This window comes from Otolemur garnettii, unplaced genomic scaffold (genome assembly GCF_000181295.1).
Source record: "Otolemur garnettii isolate 467f Iridium unplaced genomic scaffold, OtoGar3 scaffold00101, whole genome shotgun sequence".
In the NCBI taxonomy this organism is placed as follows: Eukaryota; Metazoa; Chordata; class Mammalia; order Primates; family Galagidae; genus Otolemur; species Otolemur garnettii.
In genome coordinates, this window is record NW_003852496.1 from 3065255 (window position 1) to 3077124 (window position 11870).

At 47.5% G+C, this 11870-nt stretch overlaps 1 protein-coding gene across 1 annotated transcript in view; it reads left to right on the forward strand.

Moving 5' to 3' along the window:
* RAB43 (RAB43, member RAS oncogene family) overlaps positions 1 to 11870 on the forward strand; it is a 41118-nt gene that overhangs the window by 24074 nt on the left and 5174 nt on the right. The window lies entirely within an intron of this gene.

Below are 11870 nucleotides of genomic sequence, written 5' to 3' on the forward strand. Positions count from 1 at the left end.
GCCAGAGAGCTGGGGGCAGCTGCAGGCAGCAGGAGGGGAGGGTGGACTGGGTGGGGGAAGCCTGGAAGCAGGACCGAGTCTGTTCAGGTAGAGTGAGGTAGGCCCCGCCAGAGAGCTGGGGGCAGCTGCAGGCAGCAGGAGGGCACAGGCAGGGCAGACGCAGCGGGACTCAGGGCCCACGTCCCTGCCTGCCCTGGAGATGGCAGGCGGAGTTCAGGTCTGCATTTGGTGCCTTGGCTGAGTCCTATCAGCCTTCCTCACAGCTCACAGCCTTCCGCTCTCCTTCGTAACCTTGGCCACTGTTCTCTGCCTGGAGGTGGTGGCAAAGAGAAGTGAGATGGCCAGGAGCTCCAGAGTGCACGGGGTGGGGGTGGGGGTCTGCTCATCTCCTGAGATGCTGTGCATGGGCCTGCCCTCTCCGTGAGATGGTGCAGGACGGTCCCTGCTTGCCATATTTAGTTGGGGGCCCCTCCCCTGCCCACTGCTCCTGTAGCTAAAGCGGACTATCTGATGCCTAATGCTGGGGAGGTGGTCTGTTCTCTGCGGAAGGTGCTCTCCTGGCTTGGTTCTCTTGTGGAACATGGTAGACATGGGGTGAGGGGATTGACCCTCTTGTTATACCACAACTTCTGTGTGATCCCATCCCATCACAGGACCGTTCACTCAGTGGCCAGAGTGACATCACCAAGTCATAAACCAGAGCACATCTGGATCGCAGTGCAGACGGTGCAGGCAGGCCCTTGTGACTGTGGAGCTGGGTGCTGCAGTGATGGCTGGAGCACAGGGGAGGTGCCAGGTGCGAGGAAGGGGGCATCTGGTCCATGTTTCCTGCCTCAGACAGTCTCCAGGGGCCTCACATCACAAGAAAAATGGAATCCGCACTCTTGACTCTGCCCTACAAGTCCTGGCTCCGGCTCGCCCGCCTCCTTAACCACCTGTCTCTGGCTTTTTCCCTTCACTGCCCCCTGTTCCTCAGACAGGTGAAGCTTTCCCTGCCTCTGGGCCTGTGTACTTACTGTTACCTCTGCCTGAGCTTCACTTTCTCCAGAATGTTCATTATCACCTCTAAGAGGGTCTGCCTCCCCTTACTGGAACGGGAGCCAGTAAGCTCCATTTTCTGCACATCTCTAGCTCCTAGAGCCGGGCCTGGGACAGGGCAGGGAGCTCAGCCCATGTTTAGTGAAAAAGCGACAGGCAGGGTGCAGTGGCTCATGCCTGTGATTCTGCCATCCTGGGAGGCTGAGGCGGGTGGATTGCTCGAGCTCTGGAGTTCAAGACCAGTCTGAGCAAGAGTGAGATCCCCATTTGTACTAAAAATAGAAAAACTATCTGGGTGTTGTGGTGGGCACACTTGTAGTCCCAGCTACTCAGGAGGCTGAGGCAAAAGGATCCCTTGAGCCCAGGAGTTTGAGGTTGCTGTGAGCTGTGATGATTCCATGACACTTGACCCTAGGCAAGAGAGTGAGAGTGTCTCAAAAAAAAAAAAAAAAGAAAAGAAAAGAAAAAAAGTGAATCGCTCAATGCACATAGCCCAATATATATGTTTCTTCTGGGACTTTGTATCTCTCCTTCGCATTAAAGATCCTTTGCGTGTATTAAAAGCATCAGCCACCAAATGATAGTAGCTCGGTACTATAAATAAATAGCATTTATCCAGCACCTTCTCTCTGCCTTGGCCCTGTGCACCTGGCTTCTCTTATTTGAACAGTACCTTTTTGTCCAGATAAAAGACTGGACAAAATCTTAGCCCAGAGACACAAAGCTGGTGAGTGATGTGGGTCATGAGCTCAGTCCTATCAGCTGCAGGTCACTGCCACCGCTAGCGTCCCCGCCTGGGGGGAGTAGGACGGGAGAGATGGCTTTCCCAGAGGACCTGCTCCGTCACTGCCTGCATTTCCCCAGTTGGGTGACTTGGATTCTTGAATCTGTAGTTAGTTTTGAGTTTTTCACTTAGTGTTTATGTTGCTCAAACTTAGACTTGTGTCTGGTAGGTCCATATACAAGGCTTTCACAGGGCTTCTTACAAGGTCTCGTGATGTCCCCCGGGTGCCATCCCTTCCAACTCTTTTTAATTGATAGGATTTTTCATTTTTCTTTCTTCCTTTTTTTTGGCTTACATGGTCCTGCTGCAGTTACAGCCACGTTCTTTCTATTAATTTGCTGCTGTGGAAGATGAGGCTGTGACTCACTCTCAACACTGTCCCCCCCCCCCCACTGCACAGCTGCACTTTGCAGCCTTCCAGTGGCCTCGCGGGTGGTGGTGATTAGGTCTGCGTTACTGTCCTTTCAGCTTTCAGCTCCATCTTCAAAGAACGTCCCGACTTTGGCGGCTTTTCCCTCCCTTCACTGCCGCCACTCCAGCCCAACTATCATCTTCTCCCTGGGTTCTGGCAGGGGTCTCCCCTTGCTCTTTTAAACCTCTTCTCAATACAGCAATCAGAGCGGTCTTGATAAAAAAGAAATCGGACTTGCTCCAAAGTCTGCAGCGGCTCCCACCTGTGAGGACTGTGGGCCTGGCCGCCCTGACACTGCTGCTCTGGCCTTGGACTCTGCCCCACCTGCTCTCCTGCTTCCTTCCACTCCACCAGTCACGCTGTGCTGCGCCTCTGCACTCGCACTTCTCTCCACAGAGGGCTTCTCGCTCACTCATCTGCACAACTCGCTTCTGTGTTTTTTTTTTCACATCACACAGTGAGGCTTTCTGTGACCACCCTTTCTAAAATTTCACTCCTCTCCGTACTTTGTGCTTTTTGCCCTGGTTGTTTTTTTCCTTCTTTATTGTTACCTAGCATGCTTATTTGTAGTGCACATTGCTATTCTGTGTACTACTCTATGTGAATAAGTGAATTTTATAATAAATGTAAATGCTTACCCTGATCATCAGTTTCACTGGTTATTACTGAGCTCACATGACGTCTCCCTCCCACCCTATAGCTGTAAGCTACTCCTGGAGGGCAGGAATCTGGGTCTGGTTCCCTCTGCTGTCTCTGGTACCTGGAGACACAGTAGGCACCAGTAAGAACTTCCTGAATGATTTACTTACTAAGTACATTATGAGGCTGATGCCGTGGCTCATGCCTGTAATCCCAGCGTTCTGGGAGGCAGAGGCAGGTGGATTATTTGAGCTCAGGAGTTTGAGACCACCCTGAGCAAGAACGAGGCCCATCTCTACTAAAAATAGAAAAACTGGGCTTGATGCCTGTAGCTCAGTGGTTAGGGTGCCAGCCACATGCACCGGGCCGGTGGGTTCAAACCCAGCTGGGCCTGCTAAACAACAATGACAACAATAACAACAAAAAAAAAAAGAAAGAAAGAAAAACTAGTCTGGTGTTGGTGGCAGGCGCCAGCTGCCTCAGGAGGCTGAGGCAGGAGAATCACCTTGAGCCTAAGAGTCTGAGGTTGCTGTGAGCTATGATACTATGGCACTCTACAGAGGCCAACAAAGTGAGACTCTGTCTCAAAATAAATGCAAGCATGGATGCACACATTATGACAGGTAAATGCTGTCCACAGCCAAGCCATGCGACGTGCCATTGCTGCTTTTCGTTCCCCTCATCCTCTGGTTTTCTCTGGCTGCGACCATCTTGCTTTTGCTGGGGGGTTGCTGTGTCTGGGGCTGATTCATCTGCAACCCCCCTGGCTGTGTCCATCCTGGAGTGCAGTCCTCCTCTCAGTCTGCTGTTTTCTTTCAGTTTCGTCTTCTTGAAGATATCTCTCTCAGTGCTTTCTTGATTTCTAGTTTAGTTTTTTTGTGGTTAGAGTAACAGTCTATGAGTTGAAATTTATTGAGACCTGTTTTATGGCCCTCTTTAGAGTATTGGTGAACATCACAGGTCTACTTGAAAAAAATGTGCTATTATTATATATGTTGAGTATAGGGTTCTAGAAATGTCAATTGGGCCAATAATGATTCTTTTTTTCCTCTTTTTTTTTTTTTTTAGAGACAGAGCCTTACTCTGTCCCTCAGGCCAGAGTGCAGTGGTGTCCTCATAGTTCACAGCAACCTCAAACTCCTGAGTTTGAGTGATCCTCCTGCCTCAGCCTCCAGAGTAGCTGGGACTACAGGCACCTGCCACCTCTCCAGGCTAGTTTTTCTGTTTTTAGTAGAGACAAGATGCTGAGGCTCAGCCTGGCCTCAAGTCCTGAGCTCACACAATCCACCCACCTTGGCCTCCCAGAGTGCTAGGATTATAGGCATAGCCACCGTGCCCGGCCAGATTATATATTCTTTATTCATATTGATTTTTGTTCGTTTGTTTACTTGTGTGACCAGTTACTGAGAAAGGGGTGTTAAAATCTTCAGCTACAATTGTGGATTTGTTTATTTCTCTCTTTGGTTTTGTCAGTTTTTACTTAGTGAAATTTAAAACTGCCATCAGGTACAGGCATGTTCAGTGTGATTGTGTCCTTCTGATAAATTGACCCTTTTGTCATTATGAAATGTCTTTTCATCTCTTGTAAAACTCTTCATTTGGAAGTATCCTTAGTCTGATATTATCATATGTGGTATCATCATTCTTATACTTTTTTTTTTTTGAGACAGAGTCTCACTTTGTCACCTTGGTAGAGCACTGTGGCATCACCGGTCACAGTAACCTCAAACTCTTGGGCTTGAGTGATTCTGTTTCCTCAGCCTCCCAAGTAGCTGGGACTACAGGCACCTGCCACAACACCCAGCTATTTTTTGTTACAGTTGTCATTGTTGTTTAGCAGGCCCAGACTGGGTTCAAACCCAGCAGCCTCAGTGTATGTGGCTGGCGCTATAACCACTGTGCTATGGGTGCTGAGCCATTCTTACACTTTCTTGTGCTTTTTTTGTGTATTATGTGTATGTATTTTTTCTTTCTGCATATTTGTATCTTTATATTTAAAGTGTATCTTAGGTAGACAGCATATATAGTCCAGTCTTTTTTCAGTCTGAAAACCTGGCTTTTTTTTTTTTGCAATTAAAATGGCTTTATTCCACCTGGGTGCAGGTGCAGTTAGATTTCCAACCAAGAAGAAATCCACACGTGGGTGATGTCAAACGGGGGTTTTAAAGGTCAGGACATTCCCTTTCCTGGACATCTGTTGGGTGGGGTAGCATAAAAGGTTGACCCATTCACCTTTTCTGGTGGGACATTGGAGAGGAGAGGGTATAGGGTTGAATCTTTTGGGTTTTTTTGTTTTTTTTTGAGACAGAGTCTTACTATGTCGCCCTTGGTAGAGTACTGTGGCATCACAGCTCACAGCTACCTAAAACTCCTGGGCTCAAGCGATTCTCTTGCCTCAGCATTCCAAGTAGCTGGGACTACAGGCGCCTGCCAGAACACCCAGCTATTTTTTTGTAGTACTTGTCATTGTTTAGCAGGCCCTGGCTGGGTTCAAACCTGCCACCCCCAGAGTATGTGGCTGGTACCCTAACCACTGGACTATGGGCACTTTTTTTTTTTGAGACAGAGCCTCAAGCTGTCCCCCTGGGTAGAGTGCCGTGGCATTACAGCTCACAGCAACCTCCAACTCCTGGGCTCAAGCGAGTCTCCTGCCTCAGCCTCCCAAGTAGCTGGGACCACAGGCGCCTGCCACAACACCCAGCTATTTTTTGGTTGCAGCCGTCATTGTTGTTTGGTGGGTCCGGGCTGGATTCGAACCCGCCACCTTAGGTGTACGTGGCTGGTGCCTTAGCTGGTTGAGCTATAGGCGCTGAGCCACCCGGGTTGATTCTTTAAGGTGGTCCACCCTATTTGGGTGGATTTGACTGTATCTTCCCAGTCTTTTTAGTCTGTTGTAAGGAGGCGGGATGATAGGTGTGGTATCTCTTTGACTACTTCCTGCAGAGGGCGGGGCTGCATGGGCTGCCTGTAAGGAGAATGGGAGGGGCTCGGTGCCTCTAGCTCAGCCGCCAGGGCGCCAGCCACATACACTGGGTTCGAACTCAGCCAGGGCCTGCCAAACAACAATGACAACTGCAGCCAAAAAATAGCCCGGCATTGTGGTGGGCGCCTGTAGTCTCAGCTACTTGGGAGGTTGAGGCAAGAGAATCGCTTAAGCCCAAGAGTTTGAGGTTGCTGTGAGCTGTGATGCCACAGCACTAGAGTGCCATAGACTGTCTCAAAAAAAAGAGACAATGGGAGGGGGAAGGAAGTGGTGTTTACAGGAACTCTTTGGCTTTTTCAGTCTGAGCTGGTTGGTATCCAGTAAGTTGAAGATATGAGGAATTGTTTGGGGGTGACTGGTTAATAAATTGACATGAGGCGGAGGGTTACTGGTTTGAAACTGAGCATGAGAAAAAAAAAATCATAATTGGTGACCTTATCAGATAGTAACCAAAGATGAAGGTGGATGTGAGAGGCGGGAACCGGGTGGGGTTGCCAGGCTGCCAGGAATCCTGAGAGGACATCTAGTACCCATTGCCAAGATCTCTGCCCGTTTTTTAGAGGGTTTTTACAAGGTGGCAGCGTGCATGAAGTGGCTCCTGTGTTTGTTAGAAAAGAGAAAAGATCGGCTTACCTTCTATAAGCAAAAATGCCTAGAGTTGAGTTTTCCAGGACAGAATCCGGGAGCCATTCTGATTTTCTGGGGGTCGTCAGTCGTTTGCAGCTGGGCTCAGGAGGGAACCTCAGCCACGTTCTGAGAGTGTCTGACTGGATCTTCAGAAGGACCCGGGCAGCCAGACCTCTGTGAGCTGGACGTGGTTTGGGGGCGGGAGGTTTGGATTTGGGGTACTGCTTTGCCCAGAAGCCTGATTTGCTGTACTTAAAGCATGATCCTGAGGAAGGTTTTGTTTTTTTTTTTTTTTTTTATAGCTGTGTTGCGGTACAATGTGCTAGTTTTACACACAATCTGAAATGCTTTCATCAACTGGTCAGCATAGCCTTCATGGCATTTTCTTAGTTATTGTGTTAAGACATTGATATTCTACCCCTAGTAGATGTTACGTGTACCCTTGTAGGATGCACCATGTACCCTGTAGGATGCACCGTAGGTGTGGTCTCACCAGCTACTCTCTCTCCACCCATCCTAAGTAGCCAGGTTTTGCTTAATGGCTGAAGCCACTACTGCAGCTCTGGAAGGCACTTCCCCACCTTGAGGCCGGATCAGTGAGATCTCGCTGGGAGATCTCTCATTTTGGGGGGAAATTCCACTACTTTTTCTTCTACCACGTGGGGCAGAGGGTGGATGGGGGGCAGTTGAAAGAGGGGGAATGGGGTGTTGTTTAGGGAAGGATATAGATGTGGGGGGTTGGAGGGTGACTGACAGGAGGTTATAGACAGAAGAGAGGTATCCCACCCAGAGGAACTTCCCGGGTGTTCTGATCAAGAGAATGGAGGGATGGCAGTTGGGGGTTGGAGAGGAGCAGTGGGGGCTGTGGAAGGTCCCAGGAGAAGCTGGTGTTACCCAAGCCAGGAGAATCTGAAAGCATTCACAGGATGAACACAGGGAAGGAATGTTTTGGAGCATGAGAAATGCCTGGATATAAGGGATCTCTGACCATTTGCCTGCTTTTCGACAGTAATTATTGAGATCAGTGAGAATTGAGAGATCCCAGGTGCCATGTTGAGGCCACTGCAAGCCACTGCCAAGCTTGTACATAGGTCAGGCAGTATCACGGAAAAAAATGAGACGTTTTGGTTTGAGGTCAGGAGAGAGCTTTAGAGATTAATTTAGTCAAAATTGGCTCAAGCGGCTAAGGCACCAGCCACATACACCTAAGGTGGTGGGTTCGAATCCAGCCCCGGCCCACCAAACAACAATGACGGCTGCAACCAAAAAATAGCCAGGTGTTGTGACGGGCGCCTGTGGTCCCAGCTACTTGGGAAGCTGAGGCAGGAGACTCACTTCAGCCCAGGAGTTGGAGGTTGCTGTAGCTGTGATGCCACAGCACCCTACCCTGGGGGCCAGCTTGAGGCTCTGTCTCAAAAAAAAAAAAAAAAACCCAAAAACAAAAGGCAGTTTAGAGGTGAACAAGGGGAAATCTGTGAGGAAAAGAAATGAGATTACAGGGAGAATGTAGGAGGAAGAAGAAAGTCCAGAGCTGGAACCAGGGAGGTGGGCTTCCATGTGTGAGACCCGCTGGGGAAAATGGCCATCCAGACCTTCAGGAGAGCACTGGATGAGTGAGACTGGCTCACAGACTACCAAAAATGGTCCAGCCCACAGTAGGACAATGCACTGACGAGCTGGGTCAAGGCTGGCGTCAGGAGATTACCTGGACTCTCCACACGATTTTGGTCAAAAGAGGGCCTGGCCTCTGCACATGACCTTAACCAGCTGGAGGGGTCTAGACCCACAGTAGGGCCCCAGAGAGGTGAGGCTGGGGAACCAGCCGGAGCCCAGGCCTACAAGAGGGTGCCCCCAAACACGAGGCACTGGACGGACAGGTGAGCCTGGCTGAGATCAGGGAAGTGAGGCCTCCACGTGTGAAACCAGCCGAAATAAACCAGCCTGTAAGTCCGTGTCCCATGCACTAGATGGATGGGTGAGCCTGGCTGGCTGGGGTGGCTGGGGCTGGGCTCAGGGAGGCCAGGCCCCACATGGGGAACCTGCAGGGAAAAAATGGAGAAGGAAGGAAGAGACCCAGAGATGGAGGGAGAGGGAAAGAGGAAGTTAAGAGTAGACGATAGGAAGACAAGTTTAAAAAGTTTAGAAAAGGAGTTCTGGATGAAAGCTCACCATCAGATGGATGGAGTTTAGGCAGGGTCAGGTTTCCAGTTTCTTTCCTCTTGCTGGAAGAAGGGTCCGTTTAGCTGGGTCTGATGGGGCTAAAGGGGCTTCTCCCATCCTGGGTTCAGCACGAAATGAAAGTTTACAAAGTCAAAAATGGAAGATTATTCCAAGGTGCGAGGCGTAAGGAAGACAGAGGCCTGTTTGTGCAGTTAAAATAGCTTTATTCCACCTGGATGCAGGTGGGGTAAGATTTCCAACCAGGAAGAAATCCACCAAAACCCTGGCTTTTAACCACTGTTCAGTGGATTTGTATGTATTGTAATTATTGGCATGGTTGGGTTTTAGTCTACCCTTTGTTATTTTTTTATTTGCCTCTCTTTTTATTATTATTATTATTTTTTTTTCTGTTGTTCCTTTCCCACTTTCTTTTGGTTTAATGGAAAGTTTTTTAGAATTCTATTTTATTTTCTCTCTCGTCTCGATCTGTATCCGGAACTTCAAGGCTCTTTCGAGTGAATATTGTACCACTTTGTACTTTAGAACTGACATTTCGGCTCGGTGCCTGTGGCTCAAGTGGCTAAGGCGCCAGCCACATACACCTGAGCTGGCAGGTTCAAATCCAGCCTGGGCCCACCAAACAACAATGATGGCTGCAACCAAAAAATGGCCAGGCGTTGTGGTGGGCGCCTGTGGTCCCAGCTACTTGGGAGGCGGAGGCAGGAGACTCTCTTGAGCCCAGGAGTTGGAGGTTGCTGTGAGCTGTGATGCCAGGGCACTCTACCCAGGGGGACAGCTTGAGGCTCTGTCTCAAAAAAAAAAAGAACTGACATTTCAAATTTCAGATTTTCTCTTTACGAATGTAGTAACCTTACAGTGGTAATCATTTCATTGATGTGTCCTGTTTGTTCTTTGTAAGTTTTTGTAATATTTTTTATTTCTACTATATTATAAACCCCATCCTACAGTCATTTATAATCTCATAGTCATTTGTCTTATAAAAAATTACAGGAAAAAGCAAACAGTGTTTCACATGTACCCACTTGTTTCCCATTTCTGAGTCTTCCCACCAGATGGTGATGATTTACCATTGTTATCCTTCAGCCTGGACAGTGTCATTGGTTAAGACCTCAGTGTCAAGTGCTTTTTCTTTCAGCATTTTGTTTTCTTGTTAGCACTTTCCAGCCTTGCCTTTGTTGTTTGCAATGAGAAGTTATTTGCCATTCGTATTGTTATTCCCGCACCTGTAATATGTCTTTTCTCTGACTACTTTCCACATCTCCCCCTGTATCTTTTTTTCCCCTGTCCATCCTGGCTACGAACTGCTGCAGTATATTTTGTAATTTTTTTTCTTCTTGGGGGTGTTGAGCCAGGATGTTTCATCAAATTTGGAGGTTTTTTATAAAGCCATTCGTTCTTTGAATATTTTTCCCTTCTGTTATTGCTGTCTGTTCTCTGGAACCACAGTTATATGACTAAGAGACAGTTTGGTATTATCTCACAAATCCACGTGATTCTGTTCATTTTTTTTCATTAATCCCTTCAGATTAATTTTTATGGATTTTTCTTCAAGTTCTCTGATTGTTTTTTCCGCCTATATAAGCTCATCCAGTGAATTTTCCACTTACTATCCATTATAGTTCTAGAATTTCTACTCATTTAAAAATTAATTTTGATGATTAGTAAATAATGAAATACATTTTAATTTTTATTTTTTTCTTTCTAAAACACATTTTTAAAATGTTTTCAAAATAATTTCCAAGCTGGGTGTCGTACACTCTGAGAGGCCAAGGTGGGAGGATCACTTGAGCTCAGGATTTCAAGACCAGCCTGAGCTAAGTGAGACTCCATCTACACTAAAAATATACGAATTAGCCAGGTGTCACGGTGGGGGCCTGTAGTCCAGCTTCTCAGGAGGCTGAGGCAAGACGATCACTGGAACCCAGAATTTGAGGTTGCTGGGAGCTGTGCCACTGTGGCACTCGACCCCGGGCTCTGTCTGTCTCAAAACAAGATTTGTTTTTCATTTTTCTGCTTATTCCCTGTTTGTCCACTTACTACGCTCATATTTTTCTTTAATTCTTTGAACATACTTTCCATTAATTTTCCGAACATCAGTTAAAGTAGCTTCTTTATTGTCTTTACTAAATTATCTTTTGATGACTCTTTTTTCTTACCTGTGGTTCATGTTTTCCTGTTTCTTTGCACGTTTTAGCAGTTTTTGATTATATATTGAAAATTGAGATGACTGGACGTTCTGGATTCTGTTACCTTCTTTTGAAGAGTCTTGTCCTAATAGTCAACTCAGTTGCTGGCTGCTTGCCTTGAATTTCTTTAGGCTTATTTTTATGTTTTGTTATGTTCTGTTTGATATGACAGACCTCAAACTCCAAACCCAAGGCTTACGTTGAGGCGTGGTCCTCACTCATAGGGCACAACCTTTCTGATGTCTCAACTCAGATAAGGGATGCGTTCAACCTGCAACAATTAAATGTATTTTTTAAAAAAAGATACAATGTGGTGACGTGACACTAATGAGGGCTTGGAACTTCAGAACTACCCCCAGCGCTGTTCACCCTCCATCTCGGATCTCTTCTCAACCTAGAGAGGCCACTCTGGTCAAGAGCTCACTGGAATGCGCCATGTTAAATGTGGGCTCCCCTCTATGGGGACTTACACTGGAGTTGCGTCAGCCACTCTAGCACTCCGACCTCTGCCTCCTCAGCTTGGTATGACCCCTGTGCTTGGATTCTGGTGCACTAGGCCACTGTCCCCTAGTAGAACACTGGTGATCAGGAGGTTCATTTCTTGAATTTTGCTTCTTTTGGGGATTATGATCTTGTACTGCTTGTTGTCTGGGTTCTATTTGTTTTTCTCTAGCTGTGGTGGTTTGTGGAGGGAGGCTGCTCCCCACTGGCTGCTCTGCCCGCTGGGACCTGCCTCAGATGGGCTGGTGTCTGCACTAAAGCCCACCCTTGCCTTGGGGTCTCTCTGTTCCATCATCCTAGGGACTCCCTTTGTTCTCTTTTGAGTTGGATTCTCTGTTTTCTGGATCCCACATTTTCTTGTTTTTGATAGATTTCTTTAGGTAGAGGAACCTTCAGTAGCTTTCTGAGAAAGGGTGGCAGGAAGGTGAATTTTTTTGAGGCCTACGTCTGAGGATACCTTTATTAAACCCTTACACTTGACTCGTAGTTGGTTGGGTAGAGAATCCTTTTTTTTTTTTT